Consider the following 23,932-nt stretch of genomic DNA (forward strand, 5'->3'; position numbering starts at 1 on the left):
TAAAGATCAGTGGCAAAATATCTACAGTGAGGGAAAAAAGTATTTGGTCCCCTGCTGATTTTGTACGTTTGCCCAAGGACAAAGAAATGATCAGTCTATAATTTTAATGGTAGGTTTATTTGAACAGTGAGAGACAAAATAACAACCAAAAAATCCAGAAAAACGCATGTCAAAAATTTTATAAATTGAAATGTCATTTTAATGAGGGAAATAAGTATTTGACCCCCTCTCAATCAGAAAGATTTCTGGCTCCCATGTGTCTTTTATACAGGTAACGAGCTGAGATTAGGAGCTCACTCTTAAATGGAGTGCTCCTAATCTCAGCTTGTTACCTGTATAAAAGACACCTGTCCACAGAAGCAATCAATCAATCAGATTCCAAACTCTCCACCATGGCCAAGACCAAAGAGCTCTCCAAGGATGTCAGGGACAAGATTGTAGACCTACACAAGGCTGGAAGGGCTACAAGACCATCGCCAAGCAGCTTGGTGAGAAGGTGACAAGAGTTGGTGCGATTATTCGCAAATGGAAGAAACACAAAATAACTGTCAATCTCCCTCGGCCTGGGGCTCCATGCAAGATCTCACCTCGTGGAGTTGCAATGATCATGAAAACGGTGAGGAATCAGCCCAGAACTACACGGGAGGATCTTGTCAATGATCTCAAGGCAGCTGGGACCATAGTCACCAAGAAAACAATTGGTAACACACTACGCCGTGAAGGACTGAAATCCTGCAGCGCCCGCAAGGTCCCCCTGCTCAAGAAAGCACATATACAGGCCCGTCTGAAGTTTGCCAATGAACATCTGAATGATTCAGAGGAGAACTGGGAGGTCAGATGAGACCAACATCGAGCTCTTTGGCATCAACTCAACTCGCCGTGTTTGGAGGAAGAGGAATGCTGCCTATGACCCCAAGAACACCATCCCCATCGTCAAACATGAAGGTGGAAACATTATGCTTTGGGGGTGTTTTTCTGCTAAGGGGACGGGACAACTTCACCGCATCAAAGGGACGATGGACGGGGCCATGTACCGTCAAATCTTGGGTGAGAACCTCCTTCCCTCAGCCAGGGCATTGAAAATGGGTCGTGCATGGGTATTCCAGCATGACAATGACCCAAAACACACGGCCAAGGCAACAAAGGAGTGGCTCAAGAAGAAGCACATTAAGGTCCTGGAGTGGCCTAGCCAGTCTCCAGACCTTAATCCCATAGAAAATCTGTGGAGGGAGCTGAAGATTCGAGTTGCCAAACGTCAGGCTCGAAACCTTAATGACTTGGAGAAGATCTGCAAAGAGGAGTGGGACAAAATCCCTCCTGAGATGTGTGCAAACCTGGTGGCCAACTACAAGAAACGTCTGACCACTGTGATTGCCAACAAGGGTTTTGCCACCAAGTACTAAGTCATGTTTTGCAGAGGGGTCAAATACTTATTTCCCTCATTAAAATGCAAATCAATTTATAACATTTTTGACATCCGTTTTTCTGGATTTTTTTGTTGTTATTCTGTCTCTCACTGTTCAAATAAACCTACCATTAAAATTATAGACTGATCATGTCTTTGTCAGTGGGCAAACGTACAAAATCAGCAGGGGATCAAATACTTTTTTCCCTCACTGTCTATAACAGCTATCACAGAGTCATTGGAATTGTTAAGGGGCAAAGTGCTGTTTTTATTACATTAGCGAATACTTTTGTACCTGTGGCTACATAAGCAGTGAAATATCACAGGGGTTTTAAAAGAACCACGACGCACACAGCAAATGACCAAGAAGTAAGACATTTGAGAGTCCGAATGTCAAATATCTCTGGAAAATCCTAGATTATCTATTGTCTTCAGTGCTGCATATAACAATACTATGTTTGCATTTATATTGTATTAGATTAGATATACTTGATTATCTGTTGTGCATTTACTTTATATTTACTTTAAGTACAGAAAATAGACAGAGTTAAAAATCAACAAAATGTGCTATGATGTCTTATCAATACAATGTATGGAGTGGAAATAGCACAGTGCATTGTAGACTGTATGACACAGTTGCCTTATTTAATGCAGGTATTACACAAAAATCGTTCATTTTTATTGAATACTTTGCTACAGCATGGACATTTTTGTGTAGAATAAAATGTTGCTACTTTAGTGAAAAGAAATACATGCAATTGTAATGAATCAGCTAAAACTATTAATGGTGGTTGTTATTGTTGGGGAATATGGTATACTATATAGACATTAAAGCTTTAGGCCAATGCTTTTGCCCATGGACGTGTGGAGGTGGGCCTACAGTGCCTTGCAAAAGTATTCATCCCCCTTGGCATTTTTCCTATTTTGTTGCATTACAACCTGTAATTTAAGTGGATTTTTATTTGGATTTCATGTAATGGACATACACCAAATAGTCCAAATTGGTGAAGTGAAACGAAAAGAATTACTTGTTTCAAAAAATTCTAAAAAATAAATAACTGAAAAGTGGTGCGTGCATATGTATTCACCCCCTTTGCTATGAAGCCCCTAAATAAGATCTGGTGCAACCAATTACCTTCAGAAGTCACATAGTTAGTTAAATAAAGTCCACCTGTGTGCAATCTAAGTGTCACATGATCTGTCACATGATCTCAGCTGTTCTGAAAGGCAACAGAGTCTGCAACACCAATAAGCAAGGGGTACCACCAAGCAAGTGGCACCATGAAGACCAAGGAGCTCTCTAAACAGGTCAGGAACAAAGTTGTGGAGAAGTACAGATCAGGGTTGGGTTATAAAAAAATATCAGAAACTTTGAACATCCCACGGAGCACCATTTTAAATCCATTATAAAAAATTGGAAAGAATATGGCACCACAACAAACCTGCCAAGAGAGGGCCGCCCACCAAAACTCACGGACCAGGCAAGGAGGGCATTAATCAGAGCGGCAACAAAGAGACTGAAGATAACCCTGAAGGAGCTGCAAAGCTCCACAGCCGAGATTGGAGTATCTGTTCATAGGACCACTTTAAGCCGTACACTCCACAGAACTGGGCTTTACGGAAGAGTGGCCAGAAAAAAGCCATTGCTTAAAGAAAAAAATAAGCAAACACCTTTGGTATTCGCCAAAAGGCATGTGGGAGACTCCCCAAACATATGGAAGAAGGTACTCTGGTCAGATGAGACTAAAATTGAGCTTTTTGGCCATCAAGGAAAACGCTATGTGTGGCGCAAACCCAACACCTCTCATCACCCCGAGAACGCCATCACCACAGTGAAGCATGGTGGTGGCAGTATCATGCTGTTGGGATGTTTTTCATCGGCAGGGACTGGGAAACTGGTCAGAATTGAAGGAATGATGGATGGCGCTAAATACAGGGAAATTCTTGAGGGAAACCTGTTTCAGTCTTCCAGAGATTTGAGACTAGGACGGAGGTTCACCTTCCAGCAGGACAATGACCCTAAGCACACTGCTAAAGCAACACTCGAGTGGTTTAAGGGGAAACATTTTGTTTCACAAGAAAAAGTATTTTGCATCTTCAAAGTGGTAGGCATGTTGTGTAAATCAAATGATACAAACCCCCCCAAACATCCATTTTAATTCCAGGTTGTAAGGCAACAAAATAGGAAAAATGCCAATGGGGGTGAATACTTTCGCAAGCCACTTTTGGCTCAAGAGCACTTTTGGCTCAAGAGCACCCCCAGAGGCAAAAGTATTCATCCCCCTTGGCATTTTTCCTATTTTGTTGCATTACAAGTGCTAACTGTGCCACTAGAGATCCTGGTTCGAATCCAGGCTCTGTCGCAGCCGGCCGCGACCGGGAGACTCATGGGCGGCGCACAATTGGCCCGCGTCGTCCAGGGTAGGGGAGGGAATGGCCGGCAGGGATGTAGCTCAGTTGATAGAGCATGGCGTTTGCAACGCCAGGGTTGTGGGTTCGATTCCCACGGGGGCCAGTATAAAAAATAAAATAAAAACTATATATGTATTCACTAACTGTAAGTCGCTCTGGATAAGAGCGTCTGCTAAATGACTAAAATGTAAATGTAAATGCAAAAGTTAATATGGTTAATACCATAAGGCTAAAACATGTCGACTGGACTGTGAGAATCGTCTTTAATTTCCCTCTGATTCTATAGCTTATCTGTTTGTCAGTTTCCCAAGCTGGCTGGTGAAAATGCTGATGCGTTGAATCACTTCTCCTCTGTGGCTGCTGTTGCTTCTCCATGTCCCTGGACTAGACTCTGCAACATGGAATCTATTCAGTGTAGCCTGGTTTGTACTGTCTAGTCAACTCCTGTGGTCATTGTCATGCCAAAGGTCATTGCCATATGGGAGAGTGGGGTAAGTTGAGCCATGTTTTACATTCAGCATCACTCCATCAAGGGAAATATAGTATTCTTTCTGACAACGACATCTACATATATTTCAGGATGATGTGTATCCCTGGAAATAATCAGAATTCATGTCAACATTACAGTTTTGAAAACATAGCTTGTTCAAAAAAAGTTATCTCGTGGCACAACTTACCACGGGTATGGAGTAAGTTGAGCCGCGGGACAGGGTAAATTAAGCCACCTACAAATGTCTGTACTGAATGAAATATTACCACTACCTATATACAAATACTTTTTTGGGGGGGGACCAACTTTTTATTTAGTTAGTCATATTTTCAGAAGGGGGTTACAACTTACAGGTACAGGTATAAATATAACATTCTAAATCATTCATTCAGATATATTCATATATTTAGTTATATTTGCATGTCATATCTTCACATATACTTTATGGTATCTGTGAGCTGCCACTTGAAGGAAAAAAACAATAATATCAATCAGAGAAATGCAGTACAAGTAGTATAAAGAACAGTATCACCAGTTTTGTAATATTTTGTATGCAAGGAAAATAAACAAAAAACTCTCCCCCACCCCAACCCATTCCCCATAACCCCTTCAATCCCCATCCACCCGGCCACATCCTCTCTTCCCACCCAGAAACCATGTTTCCCATCCCCCCTCCTGACCCGAAAAAAGCATCCTTCCCACCCATTCTCGTCCCACACCTTCCCCGTGGGTCTGAAAGCAAAGAAAGGAAGGGAAAGAGGATACCTAGTCAGTTGTACAACTGAATGCATTCAACTGAAATGTGTCTTCTGCATTTAACCCAACCCCTCTGAAGTAACAAAAGTCTAAATAAATATATATAATTGGTTTGTATGTGTGGGTCTTTAGCTGGCATTGTTCTTAACAGAGTCAAGTATACAGTATTTATCCAGGCCTCAATTGTTCCTTGACTAGCACCATTCATTCTCGCTGTCGATAATTCTAATGTTAGAACTTCTAATAGTAACTGTATCCACTGGTTAAATGGGAGACAGTAAGGTGGTTGCCACCTTAGAGAGGAAGATAATGTCACAGCAGTGCTGCCTGCCAGCAGTAATCTTATCTGATTGATTGAGAGATTCAAGTGGTTATCATAATTATGTAACATAATGGTTGGGGAGCATTGAATATTTACATTTATGCTCTTTGAAATAAATTTTGCAACTTTGTGCCAAAAGCATTTAACTGCAGGGCACTCCCACATCATATGAAGGAATGTGCCTTCCTGATTTAGGGGACACAGTGAACATTTGGAAGTTGGGGCCAATTTCATGATACATTTTTTTTTTGGGGTGTTAGATAAAGTCCGTGAACAAACTTGAAATTAATAAGATTAGGGTTCGGATTACAGGATGCCAAGGTTATATTTTGCCATATTCTGGTCCAGTTAAAGGATGATTCAGTTACATTTAGATCTGTGGGCCATCATTTTTTAAAGGCTAGTTTGAGCTTTCCAATAGTTTATATATTACAGATATTAGTCTTTTCAGGAGACCAGATAATCTGTTTACAAATTCCATCACTGGATGGTTCAACAGCTGGGTTTCCCATGGAACTCCATAGGCTAGCATAACTGACCTTAATTGGAGATAAAGAAAAAAGGAGTTACCTGGTAATATAAATGCTTCTTTCAGATCTTGGAATGTCCTCTAACAATTACTATCCATGATATCGCCATGGGTACGGATACCACATTTGGACCATTGGGGCGATGTGAAAGGCCGTCCTCCAGATGACAAGGCATTATTGTTAAATATTGGAGTCTGGGCGTACCATTTAGTTACCCAGTTGCATCGTTTTTCAATTTTGTGCCAAATAGAAATTGTGGGAGCAATGATTGGGCCAAAGCGTAGATCAATGAACACCACTTATTCCAGGACAATGGGAGCCACCATATTTCTCTCAATTCTCAGCCAGGGAGTGGAAGACTTACAGTGAGGGAAAAATGTATTTGATCCCCTGCTGATTTTGTACGTTTGCCCACTGACAAAGACATGATCAGTCTATAATTTTAATGGTAGGTTTATTTGAACACTGAGAGACAGAATAACAACAAAAAAATCCAGAAAAACGCATGTCAAAAATATTATAAATTGATTTGCATTTTAATGAGGGAAATACATATTTGACCCCTCTGCAAAACATGACTTAGTACTTGGTGGCAAACCCTTGTTGGCAATCACAGGGGTCAGACGTTTCTTGTAGTTGGCTACCAGGTTTGCACACATCTCAGGAGGGATGTTGTCCCACTCCTCTTTGCAGATCTTCTACAAGTCATTAAGATTTCGAGCCTGACTGTCACGATCGTCTAAGGAGGAGGACCAATGCGCAGCGTTGAAGGTGAACATATTTATATTTATTAGAGTATGATCACACGATCAAAACAACAGACGAAAACGTGATGTCTCTGGTTACATAAACAAACCAAATAAGAACAAGAAACCACAAATAATGCATGCCTAACGGCTACCTAAGTATGACTCCCAATCAGAGACAACGAGCTACAGCCGTCTCTGATTGGGAGCCACCCTGGCCAACATAGAATTACAACAACTAGAACATAAACAAATGAAAACTCACACCCTGGCTCAACATACTAGAGTCCCCAGAGCCAGGGCGTGACAGTACCCCCCCCTAAAGGCGCGGACTCCGACCGCGCCAACCAAATACAACAGGGGAGGGACCGGGTGGGCACTCCGCCTCGGCGGCGGATCCGGCTCCGGACATGACCCCCATTCCTTCTCTAACCCCCCAAAGTACCCCTGGTCTGGTCTGGCCCTGCTGACCAGAGCTGAACTGAACACTGGTGGAGCGGATTGCTCTAGCTCCGGCGTGACGCAGCACCTGACCGGTGCCGGACCCGCCACCGGTGGAACAGGCACGGGCCGTGCCGGACTGACGACGCACACCACTGGCTTGGTATGTGGAGCAGGAGCGGATCGAGCCAGGCTGACGAATTGCACCACTGACTTGGTGCGGGGAGCAGGAGCGGGCCGGACCGGGCTGACGAAGCGCACCACTGACTTGGTGCGGGGAGCTTGGATGGGCCGGACTGGGCTGGCGACGCGCACCACAGACTTGGTGCGGAGAGCAGGAACGGGCCGGACAGGGCTGACGAAACGCACCACAGACTTGGTGCGGGGAGCAGGAATGGGCCGGACTGGGCTGGCGACGCGCACCACAGACTTGGTGCGGAGAGCAGGAACGGGCCGGACAGGGCTGACGAAACGCACCACTGACTTGGTGCGGTGAGCAGGAATGGGCCGGACTGGGCTGGCGACGCGCACCACAGACTTGGTGCGGAGAGCAGGAACGGGCCGGACAGGGCTGACGAAACGCACCACTGACTTGGTGCGGGGAGCAGGAATGGGCTGGGCCGAGCTGGCGATGCGCACCGTAGACTTGGTGCGAGTGGCAGGAACAGGCCGGACCGTACTGGGAACACACACCACTGGCCCTACGTGGGGATCAGGAACAGGCCGGACCGGACTGGCAACACACGCCAGTACCTCTCGCCGTGCCTCTACATCTTCCACCCCCTCTTCGACCAGTGGCCCCCGTAACCTGGCGGCCTCCTCTGGCAACCCGCTGGGCCGCTCTATCGCGGCCTCCTGCTGGTCCGACGTCGTGAGCCCCCCCCTAAAAAATTTCTGGGAGTCTCTCTTCCCCGTGGGCCAGGCCTCGATAATTCTCGCCCAACTCTCACTCTTCTGCTTCCAATCTCCGCCATTCAGCTCCTCATTCGGCTTGACCCAGTCGAAGCTCTTCCTCCACTGTTGCCAAGTCCACCCACTCTGCTCCTCACTAGGCTGCTTGGTCCAGTTCTGGTGGTTTCTTCTGTCACGATCGTCTAAGGAGGAGGACCAATGCGCAGCGTTGAAGGTGAACATATTTATATTTATTAGAGTATGATCACACGATCAAAACAACAGACGAAAACGTGATGTCTCTGGTTACATAAACAAACCAAATAAGAACAAGAAACCACAAATAATGCATGCCTAACGGCTACCTAAGTATGACTCCCAATCAGAGACAACGAGCTACAGCCGTCTCTGATTGGGAGCCACCCTGGCCAACATAGAATTACAACAACTAGAACATAAACAAATGAAAACTCACACCCTGGCTCAACATACTAGAGTCCCCAGAGCCAGGGCGTGACACTGACGTTTGGCAACTCGAACCTTCAGCTCCCTCCACAGATTTTCTATGGGATTAAGGTCTGGAGACTGCCTAGGCCACTCCAGGACCTTAATGTGCTTCTTCTTGAGCCACTCCTTTGTTGCCTTGGCCGTGTGTTTTGGGTCATTGTCATGCTGGAATACCCATCCACGACCCATTTTCAATACCCTGGCTGAGGGACGGAGGTTCTCACCCAAGATTTGACGGTACATGGCCCCGTCCATCGTCCCTTTGATGCGGTGAAGTTGTCCTGTCCCCTTAGCAGAAAAACACCCCCAAAGCATAATGTTTCCACCTCCATGTTTGACGGTGGGGATGGTGTTCTTGGGGTCATAGGCAGCATTCCTCATCCTCCAAACACGGCGAGTTGAGTTGATGCCAAAGAGCTCGATTTTGGTCTCATCTGACCACAACACTTTCACCCAGTTCTCCTCTGAATCATTCAGATGTTCATTGGTAAACTTCAGACGGACCTGTATATGTGCTTTCTTGAGCAGGGGGACCTTGCGGGCGCTGCAGGATTTCAGTCCTTCACAGCGTAGTGTGTTACCAATTGTTTTCTTGGTGACTATGGTCCCAGCTGCCTTGAGATCATTGACAAGATCCTCCCGTGTAGTTCTGGGCTGATTCCTCACCGTTCTCATGATCATTGCAACTCCACGAGGTGAGATCTTGCATGGAGCCCCAGGCCGAGGGAGATTGACAGGTCTTTTGTATTTCTTCCATTTGCGAATAATCGCACCAACTGTTGTCACCTTCTCACCAAGCTGCTTGGCGATGGTCTTGTAGCCCATTCCAGCCTTGTGTAGGTCTTCAATCTTGTCCCTGACATCCTTGGAGATCTCTTTGGTCTTGTCCATGGTGGAGAGTTTGGAATCTGATTGATTGATTGCTTCTGTGGACAGGTGTCTTTTATACAGGTAACAAGCTGAGATTAGGAGCACTCCCTTTAAGAGTGTGCTCCTAATCTCAGCTCGTTACCTGTATAAAAGACACATGGGAGCCAGAAATCTTTCTGATTGAGAGGGGGTCAAATACTTATTACCCTCATTAAAATGCAAATCAATTTATAACATTTTTGACATGCGTTTTTCTGGATTTTTTTGGTTGTTATTCTGTCTCTCACTGTTAAATAAACATACCATTAAAATTATAGACTGATCATTTCTTTGTCAGTGGGCAAACATACAAAATCAGCAGGGGATCAAATACTTTTTTCCCACACTGTATGTATAAACCAATTTATAATTTGGGCGAAATGCTAGAGTTTGGAAATACAATTTAAAGTTTGGAACGGATAGCCCTCCAGTGTCTTTCCCTCTCTGTAAATGTTTTAATTGAATCCAGTATCTCTTACCTTTCCATTTCCATTTTGAAAATGTACTGTGGATTTTATCCCAATAGCCAGAAGGGGGAGACATAGGAAGCATTGTGCCCAACATATTCATTTTCACAATCAAAATTCTGCCAGTTAGAGCGACTGGGATGTTAATCCATCTACTGATTTAATTGATTTGAGCGTTTTGTTTAAGATTTTGGCAATGGTTTCATCTAAAGAAGGAAATATATATATTCCTAAATATTTAAAATGGGAAACTATTATGATTCCATAAGAGAAATGGGGTCCTCTGTAGGGTTCTTGAGGGGGAGTAGGGCAGATTTGGTTAGATCTATTTTATAACTTGAGATGGAGCTGAATTTGTCTATGATCTTCAAAATGTTTGGGAGAGATTGAGATACATTGTCTTTCAATTATTTTAATAATCTTTTAACACAGACTTAACACCTAACTAATACTTTGTACTTTTTAAAACACTTTTAACATAGGCTCCACCATTGGCTCAACTTACCCCAAGGCAAACATTTTTACTATATTAGCCCACACAGGTACAACGATGCACTTTCATGGTAGGTTTAGGACCTCATATTGAAGCGTATAGAGACCAACTGATGTATAGAACAATCTTAAAATGATCTTCTTTGGATTAGATACAAGCATCATGAAATCTCTAAAACAATATATTCCTTTGACTTGGTGAAAATTGTTTGGACCTAACTTGCTCACCCCTTTTCCCATGTGGTTTCTTCCTTCAGACTCCATGAAATTGTGACCTCATCCTAAATATTTGGTTAAATGATTAATTGTGTGTATGGTTTCCTAGAAACAAGGGAGGCTCAACTTACCCTTTGGCTCAACTTACCCCACTGTCCCCTACAGCACAAACAGATCTGGGACCAGGATAATGTTAGTTGGGCAAAGGCACAATGAAATCTGATATTCCCCTTTCACTATTCATCACACTTAAGTCTGGCCGCAAAAACCTGACTCATTAGGGGAGGGTCCGGGTGGGCATCTAGCCTCGGTGGCGGCTCCGGCTCCGGCTGTGACGTAGGCAGTAAACTCTTCTCCCATCCTGCCATCCCCCTTTGCATGCCCGGTCCGGTCTGGACCCCGGCGCGATGCTCCCCCTCTCAGTCCTCCCACAATGCACCAAGCCCTGTCTGGACCCTGGTGTGGGAGCCCTCGAACCTGGAGAGGGGCTGACGTCTGGTCCCGGCCCAGCAGTCCTCCCGCGATGCACCAAGTCCTGTCTGGACCCTGGTGTGGGAGACCCCGACCCTGGAGAGGGGTTGACGTCTGGCTCCGGCTCGGACCCCGGTGGAGCGGATGGCTCCGGCATGGGGGAAGAGTAGACGACCAGACCCGGACTGGGCACCTGTGAAGCGAACTGCCCCGGCTCTGGTAGGGAGCAGATAACCGGAGTGGGACTAGGCACCGGTGGAGCGGACTGCTCTTGCACTGGAGTGGAGCAGCTGACCGGAGCTGGACTAGGCACCGGTGGAGCGGACTGCTCTGGCTCCGGAGTGGAGCAGAGGACCCTCGCTGGAGGCCGGACTGGAGACACACACCACTGGTCTGGTGCGAGGAGCAGGCACGGGCCGTACCGGACTGGAGACACGCACCACTGGTCTGGTGCGAGGAGCAGGCACGGGCAGTACTGGTTTGGAGACACGCACCACTGGTTTGGTGCGACGAGCAGGTACGGGGCGCACCGGACTAGATACACGCACCACTGGTTTGGTGCGAGGAGCAGGAACGGGCCGTACTGGACTGGAGACACGCACCACTGGTTTGGTGCGAGGAGCAGGAACGGGCCTTACCGAACTAGATACACGCACCACTGGTTTGGTGCGAGGAGCAGGGACGGACCGAACCAGGCTGGGGACACGGACCACTGGTTTGGTGCGAGGAGCAGGTACGGGCCATACCAGACTGGAGACACGCACCACTGGTTTGGTGCGAGGAGCAGGTACAGGGCACATCGGGCTGGAGACACGCACCACTGATTTGGTGCGAGGAGTAGGCACGGGCCGTACCGGTCTGTGAAGGCGCACTGGCGGCTCAGTGCGTAAAGCCGGCGCATAGCCTGGTGCCTGCACGGTCACGCTCCTCAAAGCGAGTGCGGGGAGTTGGCTCTGCTAAACCTGGCTCCGCCAGCCTCTGCTCTAAGGACCGAGCTCTCTGCTGCTGGAGGGTTAACTCCTCTCTCAGCTCCTCCTGTTGCCTGGCCAGCTCCTCTCTCCGTGCATCCACTGACTCCTTCTGCCTGTGGGCCTCCTGCAGCGCCTCCTTCAGAAGGAAGAGCTCCTGCTCCTTCTTAACTAACAGCTCCTGTAAGGTGGTGGCCTCCTCTCTCAGAGTGCTGAGCTGCAGGTCTTTAGCTGCTTGGAGGGCCTCCATCTTCAGAGTGGCCTCCTCTATAGCTCTCTCCTCCTTCACAGTCAGCCCTTTCAGGGCCTCCTGCTGCGTCGCCAACCACCCCGTGTGCCCCCCACATTTTTTTTCTTGGGGCTGTTCTCGGGCTTCCTTCGTGATCGGGACCTTTTGAGTCAGCCGTTTTTTCTCCATCGCTGCCTCCGTCTGCTCCCAAGAAAGGCGATCCATACCTGCCTGGATCTCTTCCCACATCCATTCAAGAGGCTAAACATCAAACAAGCCAAACAGAAACAAGATCCCACAACTAAGGTAGGCAACATGGCTGCCTAAGTATGATCCCCAATCAGAGACAACGACCGACAGCTGCCTCTGATTGGGAACCACACCCAGCCAACATAGAAATATATAACCTAGATTTCACACCCTGACCAACTCAACTAGAGATCTCAATGTCAGAGCGTGACAGCGGGACTCAGAGGGTAGAGTGGAGGTGTACCACAAGGGGAAATGGGGGACCGTCTGTGACGATGGCTGGGACCTGGCCGAGGCTCAGGTGCTGTGTCACCAGCTGAAGTTCTCTGCCATTATATCTGCTGCACACGAGGTTGGTGGGACCTTAATTGGGGAAGATGGGATTGTGGTAATGACTGGAGCTGAATGAGTGGAATGGTATCAAATACATCAAACATGGTTTCCATGGTTTCCATGTTTGATGCCATTCCATTTGTTCCATTTCAGCTCTTATTATGAGCCGTCCTCCCCTCAGCAGCCTACACTGATCTGCAGTCACTGGATGGACATATGGAGAGAGTGAGAATCTTACAATGGTCATGTTCATTAGGCACCAAATGGAAGAAAATGTACTGAAACAGGGAGGGACCACCTGGGTTGTAATCACTAGTCACAAAATGGAAGAAAACGGACCAAAACGCAATGAAATGGTGAGGTACCATCTGAACTTGTACAATAAAAAATCTTCCTTTTCATTTTCTGTTGCACAACATTTTGAAACGTTTTACTACGGTGTGCCCTAATGAATATGACCCTGGCCTATCCTTACATGCGTTTGCCAGCAGGAGGCAGTGGAAACAATAAGTAAGTCATGTCACTAACTCTGAATCCCAAATCAACCCCCTATCCCCTAGGGCCCTCAAACTCAACTCTGGACCTCAAAGCCAGTTCTACTGCTTTTATTAATTGTTCCGATTTACACCTGTGACACCAGGTGGGTGCAATTAATTATCAGGTAGAACAGAAAACCAGCAGGCTCCGGACCTCGTAGGGTAAGAGTTGAATACCCCTGCCCTAGGGACTAGATATGAGATGATTGGATAGATGTTAGCAAAATGATCACAATGAATTTGTGATTCAAATAGGCAGTTATTTGTGGGAATGGCAGGCAGCACCAGCAGAAAGAGTCAATTAGTATTTTTTTGCATATTTCAAATAAAATGTTATTTGTCACATGAGCCGAATACAACAGGTGTAGACTTTACTGTGACCCTTCCCAACCATGTAGTGTGGAGCTATATACAGGGAGTACCAGTACCAGATCAATGTGCAGGGGTACGAGGTATTTGAGGTAGATGTGTACATGAAGGCAGGGTAAAGTGACTAGGCTTCAGGATAGATAATAATAAGAGTAAAATGAGTGTAAAAGTGTATGTGTGTGAGTGAGTGTGTATATGGTGTGTATATACTGTATAGTCTTTTGAGTGTGCGTCGAGTCAGTGCAAGGATAGGATCCGTACAGATAATCCAGGGAACCATTTAATGAACTATAGTGTTTAGCAGTCTTATGGGTATTTAGCAGTCTTATGGCTTAGGGGTAGAAGCTGTCTCAGAGCCTGTTGGTCCTAGAGCTGATGCTCCGGTACTGTTTGCTGGACGGAAGCAGAGTAAACAGTCTATGGCTTGGGTGGCTGGAGTCTTTGGCATTTTCCGGGCCTTCCTCTGACACGCCTGATAGAGAGGTCCTGGATAACAGGGAGCTCGGCCCCAGTAATACACTGGGCTGTCCTCACCACCCTTTGTAGCGCTTTGCAGTCAAGGGTGGTGCATTTGCCATACCAAGCGGTGACGCAGCCAGTCAAGATGCTTTCGATGGTGCAGCTGTAAAACCTTTTGAGGATCTGAGGGCCCATGCCAAATCTTTTCTGCCTCCTTAGGGGGAAAAGGCGCTGTCGTGCCCTCTTCCCGACTGTGCGGGTATGTTAAGTCCTTGATTCTGCTTGCTCTTTGTTTATCCTCTGTTTTGTGTATCCAAGGATCGGGTTCAATCTGGTTGGATGATATGAACTGCAAAGGAACCGAGAAGTCCCTGTCCAGCTGTCCTTTCAAGGGCAGGGCGTTGACCGACTGTTCCCACAAGGAGGACGCAGGGGTCGTTTGTGAGAGAGGTACGCTACTACGCTTCACTGTGGGTGGATCTCTAAAGTATTTTCCCTGATTCCTTGTCTCCTCTCTCCCCGTCTCCTTCTCAAAAGTCTCCCCGTCTCATTCCCAAAACATCAGAGGGAAAAGGAGAACATTGGTAGAGGAGATCTGAGGTTCCTTCTCCTTTAATGCTCTCCTTGATGTTTTGAGAAAGAGGCAAAGTGAGAGGACTCAAGGAATCGAGGAAAATACCTTTGAGCCCTGTCTGAACAAGGCCTCTTTCTACCAGTCTGGATTCCCTGTCTGACCAAGGCCTCTTTCTACCAGTCTAGATTCCCTGTCTGACCAAGGCCTCTTTCTATCAGTCTGGATTCCCTGTCTGACCAAGGCCTCTTTCTACCACAAATATATGTAACACTGATACTCAGGGAGAAACAGACATTTTTAACCCATAAAAACTAGACACAGGGTTATTTTCCTGGTTAAATGAAGGTTAAACTACACTGAAACTAAAATACACTCTATCAGCCCCACAGGGAACAGAGACGGGGAGGGGAAGTTGGAGGTGGAGGAAAGGAACATCTGCACCCACAAACTGATCCTCTCTCTCTACCCACACTTCAACATCACCAATGGGTCCAGTAGCCTCTCCGTAGAGATTAGCAAAGCCTGCAGCCCCCATGCCACCAGCTTCATCAGGTACTAGTCTATGACCCTTAACAGGTGCTATTTAGATATGTGTATTGGCTCAATACATAAACCAGAATGTTGTACAGTATGTCTTAAAGAGTTCAGTTTACTTCGGAGCTCTACAGGAGCCACGAGAAGCTCTATCGTGTCAGCATGCTCAGAGGCTTCCAGTTCAACGCCTTGTCGTTCGAAACTCTGAGGAAGCACAAAAGCAGCGAGTGAAGAAGAGCACGATTACTATATCAGGATCTACACTGCTGAGCCATGGAGCTTCACCATCAACTCAACCAACAAAGAGCCACCAGGTCAAGAAACTGGATAAGAAGACAACATGGGCCTCTACCTACCTTGTATGTATCACCCCAGTCCAGCTAATCAAAAGAGAACCATGGCGCTCTCCCAGAAGCTTGGCTGCTGCGTAAAACACACAAATTCAGACAAACAAAGAGGTGTAATGGGTTCACACTCAAGAATATGTTGCATTAAGCTCACTTAATTATTCAATGTTTTAAATGTTTTACTGCATCAGGAATAGTGCCCCAGGTTATGGCAATACCAAGTCATTCACCACACCAGACCATGGACACCAACCCCATCAGTTGGTCAGCAAGAGTCTTTAAGAACCAAGGAGAATGTTCCAGATGTATTTCCTTCCCCACTGCCAGCCTCTCTCTCCAAAGCAGCCTTAGACACCAAAACCAGACCAACAGTGTTCGCTTCAGCAACCGACTGCTCCTAACATGCGAGGGCAGGTATGTCTTTCACGTTCAGGAACAACATGGCCCAGATCCCTACTAACAACAGTCTGGCCCTGTCCTACCCCTGTCCTGAAGGCCAGTATCGCTTTTGCTTCGTGGTGAGACCTGAGTACATCTGACAGCACCAGCTGGCACAGATGCAACAATGCTTCATTTTTTTTACAATACTTTTAAATTACGCTACTGTAGTTTTGGAAAAATTTGATGAATTTGCATATGAATCTTAATTTCATCAAATAATATCAAAATGTAGCACTGTTCTTAGATGATAATTATGAAAATAACAATATCAACTATAAAATGGATGCTTGCACTTGAATAAAGGCATTTCAACATACAGGGATGCGGAATAGGCTTTTTCCTAGATGACGGCTGGTGCTTCCCTGTATAGTACTTACCTTCCTCAAAAAGCCAACATGGACCATGTCTGTTATTCCTCCACTAGATGGGGTCATTCCTTCAATCATATTCAGTTGTAAGTACTCCATATGGAGGCTGAATTGGGTTGAAAGGTATGAGTTCCTCTTTGGCCAAACTACTCTCTGGCCCTATCTGAGACCTTCAGGTTCTGGGAGCATAGAAGTAGCACAGTACTGGATGCCTGGATACTCTAAAGGATTAGAACCTTAGAAAGAAAATCACTAGAACAGACCCGTGAAATTTCCGTGGTCTAAGGGGCTTTATCCATTCTAGTAATTACATTTCTAAGATTGAAACCTTCTCCACTCCAGCAGCTGTGATCAGTCCAGACTGACTGTGATTGCTGCAGGTCAAGCAAACATCTGTCAATATGACGTCAGCCCTAGATGCTGTTCAGTGCAGCAGCAGGGTTGGTTAGCTAAGCATCACAGAGTAACTCCGATGTATTTTTAACTGTTGTGGGAACGAAGTTCAATAGTACATCTGTTTATTACTGTACCAATGAATAAGGGTGGAGACTTGACCACTTGACCACTTCACAGCATGTCTGTGGAGAGAGAGAGAGAGAGAGAGAGAGAGAGAGAGAGAGAGAGAGAGAGAGAGAGAGAGAGAGAGAGAGACAATAGCTCTGCTATAACAATATTGTTATAATGGGAAAAAAGTTGTTGTTTTTGTAGACATTCATAAAAACACTTTAACTTATATTCAGAGGATGGCAGTTTGGAAAAGGGCTCGTCGTAAGGTCAAAACCCTTCTAGATTCTGACTTAAATAAGGCCACATAGACCGAGTTTCAAACTCTTTTTCATCATTGAATATTCCAGTTCCCGTCATGAGTGAGTAGTGGCCAGTCACTGTACACTAGTTACACCCGCGTTATTAGATCTTACATTTCACTCACGTTATCGAGACTGAGTCACATAGAAACCTGAGCGATGGGATTGTCTGGTGGAGGACTGGGCCATGTTCAGTTGCCAAACGTTGTTGAATGCTGCAGATAGAAATTCCATGAATAGAACCTACTCTATTCCTTGTTCTACATGTCGGAGATCCATGTTTGTTCTACATAACCTATTTCTATCTGAAAGTTCCAAAACTTTTCCTGCTGAAAAAGTCAATGTTTTAAATGTCATGCCCATATCAAATCAACTAATATATATAAAAAAGGAATCTACTAAACTATCCCTTTAAGAGATCATCTGTGTAATAATGAATATGACACATCTAAATCCAGAAAGTAGACATCATGTTTTAGTCTGGGGAAAGCCGTGGTGTGTGTGAGCTGATAAGTATTATTATTATTACAGCTTATGTTTACACAGATCTGTCATATACTGTGCAGGGCATCTCTGTTGAAACATGCAGAATCTTTGAAGAATAGGAGCTGTAAGACTGTTTTGCTATGAGTAATTCCATGTATTTTGTCTCTGGAGGAGGGAAATGCATAGCTGTGTCACAGACCAGTGGCGTCTGGTTGAAAAGGCCAGACAGGTTTGAAATTCTGTGTTAGTATCACTGATGACATAATTGCAGCTCACTCTCACGGTATTGCATAACACTGCTCATTTACTCTTACACTTACAATACCTACACTTACGTACATCATAAATGATCCATACAGACGTTCAAGGGTTGGAATTGTCAGGGGGTGGATTGTATACAAAAAGAAGAGTTAGGAGATAACCTGTGTATAAAGAATATGACAAATCTAACTCTGCTCCCTGTATTCTACTGTATGAAATGTCAAGTAGTTTTCCTCCCGGGAATACTTTCCCGGACGTGTCTGTGTCATATCCGGATTCTGCCAGAGGGAATGAGTGTGCTCTTATAAAATCTCACAGTAAACCTACATTTCTTAAAAGTTCCACCATGAGTAAGTAGCTATGAATGTTCTTATTGTTACCTCACACACCTATGACAATTCCAAAACAATTTTCTTCTCTCTCCACAGTCTCTGTTTACTGTAGATGCACTGTTGAAATTCACGTGAATCATTGTGATTCATTGTGTGATCACGCAGTCACACTGTAGGCAGAGTGGTCCACTGTGGTGCATTGTGGTCCACTTGACCAGAGTCCCTGATGTGAATCATATGCAATCAGACATTCTGTCCAGGCCACAAGAGGACATTTTCAAGACATTTAAAGGGATGTTCACACCTTACCACAGCTGTACAGTTAAGCCTCATCATCGCCCCAAAGGAGGAGACAGCAAACGCAGATCATTCAGTGTTTCATGGTATATTCAATACTAAGATATTAATAGATCTGCTGATGAATGGAAGACCATGGGAATTGTCCAGTGGGCAGCGGTGGGATCAAATGAAAGACAGCAGGAATGGAAAGAGTTGGAAGAGTAAGAGGCCTGTGGGGGAGGGGGTGAAGGGGCAGGGTAGTGGTCAGGTCACCATTGAGCCCTGTGTGTGGGCGTGTGTGCGCACACTTGTCTGTGTGTGTCTGTGTGCATGTGTGTGTGTGTACGTGTCTGTGTGTTGGTGTGTATGTGCGCTCGCGCCCGTACATGTATGTGGTGGGGGGTGAGCAGAGGATGTGGGTCACTGACATGACGCCCACTAGTTCCCACAATGAGACCCTCTTTTTCGGTCTCACTGGGCAATTCTTTTGAGGGAGTATTTCTGTCCCTGCAAGTCTATAATTTGGGCTAGCGAGGTTCGACCATTCCCCCCAGCCTCAGTGGGTATTTGCAGTGTGCTACATACGTTCAGAGGGGGGCTGCTTGCTTACATTGCACTTTGACAAATCCCACCTCATTGTGCAAATGAAAACCTTATGTCTGTCTATTTTATAATGCAGACCGATCCACACTGGTGAACAAACACCTGTTGAAGTCAGTGGGACCTGCAGTATTTCTGTTTTAACAGCTTGTCCCATTGAGGTCAAAGAAGAAGGGATACCTGCACTGTCTGCAGAGCAATACAGTTGTGTTCAATTAATTAAAGGGAAATATCACTCCAAAATCTAAGTTTGTCAGATGTTTTTTACCTCAAAACTGGTCTTCTGATGCAGTAAGTCTAATGTCCCAGAGAAGTATACTCTACTGAATAAAAAAAAAAATCAAATGTCAAAGTATACGCCATGCAGCCAAGTCAAACTTTTACATAACAATTTGTTTACAACTCAATTCAATTCCATATTGATTTGAGTTGGTAACAATTAGCAACTAAACTTCCATCGTTTATCTCTAAATCAAAATGACCACTTTCAGGACACACATGACCATAACTGACTTATTGGGAATCATATCTTGTCATATCAATGTTGTCACATTAATTTTCCCAGGAAATGAAAGAAAAGTTTACAATAATGTGTGTCAATGTGTGTGTCAATAATCTTAATTGACTATTTGCACCCACTGTACAAACACATATAGCTAACACAACAAAATCTTGGGCTGTTCAAATAAAAACATTTTTTTTTAGCATTACTGTCCAAATACATATGGAGACCACAGTACACTTTCAGCAAGTACTAATCAGGGCTGGACGGATTACTTGTATAAATGTAATCAGTTACTGATCACAGATTATATGACAATAAAAGTCATTAGTAACGTAATCCATTGGATTACTCTAAATGAGTAACATAATGATTGCTTTTGGATTTCTTCTTTGGGTAGCCAGCATCTGCCTCCTCACTTTAAGCTGGTGTAGACCAATCCGTTTTCCATCTAACTCTGCCCACCCAACCCCCCAGCATCCTTGGGCAAGTTCTTGATGAAAGGTCATCACTGCTAAAAGGTCAGCTTCACTGTCCACCTCCATGGAAAGCTGTCCCAATCCTCAATCTTTGATTGTGAAATGAAAGGCCTATTACACCCAGCCACCAAGCAGCTTGTGGCCAGTAAAAGAGGAAATGGTCATTTGAACGTCCAACACACCGTTAACATAACAGGATGATAAAGACGTCAATAGGCAGATGTAACGCATTAAGAGAAAGCTGATTGTCATCCCAGTGCTTGATGGGATGTGAACAGGGTGGAGCTGTGTTGTCTAATGACAAATGTCCTTTTGAAACAAAGATCCTGAAGAAATTAAGGATGATTCAGTTGTCAGTAAGTGGAGACTGACGTTTTTGGTTACAAAAAGTTTCTGTGTAAAGCAGCCAAGGAGAGCAAATTTGTCCATTTTGAGGACTTCAGATAGATTAGAACATAAAGGAAAATATTCCATTCCCACTGAAAGGTGACTTCCAAACTGTGTGTCTCAGCACAGCTTTCAAAAACCTGCCATTTCAGTGTGTTTGAGGCAAACACTTGCATCTTGATATTAGATTAAGTAATCCAAAATGTATTGATTAAAGTTACTTAATTGTTGTAGTCTGATTATGTAATCCCTGTTACATGTAATCCGTTAGTCCCCAATCCTGCCATCTGGTTAGCTGATTCCATATAAATTGGTAAATTGGTACGTGTATGTTAGAAATCAGCATAAATGGGATTTGTTGTTGACATTTCAGTGACCTCCTCAAACCAAAGCTACCAATCGTTGCCCGAATTCCTGGAATTGTTTCCCAGAATAGGTTGAGGAATATTGCTGGAATATTCGGCAAAAACAATGCTAGGGTGCTAGATAAAGGGGAAGTAATCAGGTTAGTGATGAAGTCCAGGTGTGCCTCATGCTGAGGCGAAGGTTGCCAGGTGTGCATAATGAGGGTTGCCAGGTGTGCGTCATGATGGGTTGCCAGGACCGGTTGTTAGTAAACCGGCGACGTCGAGCACTGGAGCGGGGGAGCGGGAGTAGACGTGACAAGTAAGGGTCTAGACTAGAGGATCAGGGCCCATATTCATAAAGCATCTCAGAGAAGAAGTGCTGATCTAGTATCAGTTTTGTATTTTTAGATCATAACGAAATAGATTGCAGGGACAGGGTGGGCCCTGAATGAATACGGGCCCAGGGCTATACTGGAACTCGGGAAGACACACCCTATACCCAACACAACCAAATGAATACACCCTGGCTCAAACAACACAGTCCCGGAGCCAGAGCGTGACAGTACCCCCCCCTAAAGGCGCGGACTGCGACCGCGCCTCAATACGGGCTAAACAAGGGAGGGCTGGGCGGGCATACCTCCTCGGCGGTGGCTCTGGCTCCGGCCTTGATCCCCACCTCCTCTCCAACCCCCCAAAGTACCCCTGGTCCTGTCTAGCCCCGCTGGCCGGAGCCGGACTGACGACACGCGCCCCTGGCTTGGTGCGTGGAGGACGAACGGGCCTTACCAGGCTGACGACGCGCACCACTGCCTTGGCGCGGGGAGCAGGAATGGGCCGGACCGGGCTGACGAAGCGCACCCTTGACTTGGTGCGGAGAGCGGGACCGGGCCGGACAGGGCTGACGAAACGCACCACAGACTTGGTGCGAGTAGCAGGGACGAGCTGAACCAGGCTGACGACTCGCACCCTTGGCTTGGTGCGAGTAGCAGGAACGGGCTGGACCAGGCTGACGGCTCGCACCCTTGGCTTGGTGCGAGTAGCAGGAACGGGCTGGACCAGGCTGACGACTCGCACCCTTGGCTTGGTGCGAGTGGCAGGAACAGGCCGGACCGGGCTGGCGACGCGCACCGTAGGTTTGGTGCGAGTGGCCGGAACAGGCCGGGTCGGGCTGGCGACGCGCACCGTAGACTTAGTGCGGGTGGCAGGAACAGGCCGGGTCGGGCTGGCGACGCGCACCGTACACTTGGTGCGGGTGGCAGGAACAGGCCGGACCGGGCTGGCGACGCGCACCGTAGGTTTGGTGCGAGTGGCAGGAACAGGCCGGGTCGGGCTGGCGACGCGCACCGTAGACTTGGTGCGGGTGGCAGGAACAGGCCGGGCTGGGCTGGCGACGCACACCGTAGGCTTCGTACGTGGAGCAGGAACAGGCCGGGCTGGGCTGGCGACGCACACCGTAGGCTTTGTGCGTTGAGCAGGAACAGGCCGGGCTGGGCTGGCGACGCACACCTTCGGCTTAGCACGTGGAGCAGGAACAGGTCGGGCTGGGCTGGCCACGCACACCGTAGGCTTCGTACGTGGAGCAGGAACAGGCCGGGCTGGGCTGGCGACGCACACCGTAGGCTTTGTGCGTTGAGCAGGAACAGGCCGGGCTGGGCTGGCGACGCACACCTTCGGCTTAGTACATGGAGCAGGAACAGGTCGGGCTGGGCTGGCCACGCACACCGTAGGCTTTGTACGTGGAACAGGAACCGGCCGGGCTGGACTGGCGACGCACACCGTGGGCTTGATGCGTGGAGTAGGAACAGGTCGGGCTGGGCTGGCCACGCACACCGTAGGCTTTGTACGTGGAACAGGAACCGGCCGGGCTGGACTGGCGACGCACACCGTGGGCTTGATGCGTGGAGTAGGAACAGGCCGGTCCGTACTGGGAACACACACCACTGGCCTTAACCGGGGATCAGGAACGGGCCGGACCGGACTGGTAACACACCTCAGTCTCTTACGCCGTGCCTCCACTACTTCCCTCCCTCTACTCGCCAATGGCTCCCGTAATCCGGTAGCCTTCTCTCCACGTCTCCCTGTGGCAGCCTCCTGCTGCCCAGCCGCCCAAGCCATGTGCCCCCCCCAAAAAACTTTTTGGGGTTGCCTCTCGTCCTTCCGACGATGACCCTGCTGACGCCGTTGCTCCTCTCTCGCCAGGGCCTTGATCTTCCTCCAAGGTCCCTTGCCCCCGAGCATGTCCTCCCAGGACCACGATTTGCCCACCTGGGCCATCGCCAGCCTCTCGATCTCCTTACCAGGCGCCTCCTCCCATGTCCAGTCTCTTTGCTCCTGGACACGCTGCTTGGTCCTTTTGTGGTGGGTTTTTCTGTCACGATCGTCTAAGGAAGCGGACCAAGGCGCAGCGTGTTGAGCGAACATGTTGACTTTATTTAATTAAAGCAACCACGAAAACAACAAAACAAATGACGATAGTGAAGTCCACAGTGACAATGACTGAACATGGAACAAAAACCCACAAACACAAGGTGAACACAGGCAGTTTAAATATGGCTCCCAATCAGAGATAACGAGCCGACAGCTGACACTCGTTACCTCCGATTGGGAGTCACTGACCAAACACGGAAAACAAAACCAATACCAAACACACCAAATGAACACACCCTATACCCAACACAACCAAATGAATACACCCTGGCTCAAACAACACAGTCCCGGAGCCAGAGCGTGACAGTCGTGTTTGGAGGACAAAGAATGCTGAGTTGCATCCAAAGAACACCATACCTACTGTGAAGCATGGGGGTGGAAACATCATGCTTTGGGGCTGTTTTTCTGCAAAGGGACCAGGAGACTGATCCATGTAAAGGAAAGAATGAATGGGGCCATGTATTGTGAGATTTTGAGTGAAAATCTCCTTCCATCAGCAAGGGCATTGAAGGTGAAACGTGGCTGGGTCTTTCAGCATGACAATGATCCCAATCACACCGCCCG

General features: G+C 46.8%; 1 pseudogene across 1 annotated transcript; it reads left to right on the forward strand.

The window, feature by feature from the left end:
• The first annotated feature begins 6,022 nt into the window (after positions 1-6,022).
• Positions 6,023-16,192, forward strand: LOC311139884 (galectin-3-binding protein B-like; annotated as a pseudogene). The gene is made up of 5 exons: positions 6,023-6,026; positions 14,517-14,648; positions 15,162-15,324; positions 15,414-15,665; positions 15,851-16,192. The product of its transcript is annotated as a galectin-3-binding protein B-like (transcript).
• The last annotated feature ends 7,740 nt before the right edge of the window (positions 16,193-23,932 follow it).

This window comes from Coregonus lavaretus (assembly GCF_964263955.1).
Source record: "Coregonus lavaretus genome assembly, chromosome: 2".
NCBI classification, from domain to species: Eukaryota; Metazoa; Chordata; class Actinopteri; order Salmoniformes; family Salmonidae; genus Coregonus; species Coregonus lavaretus.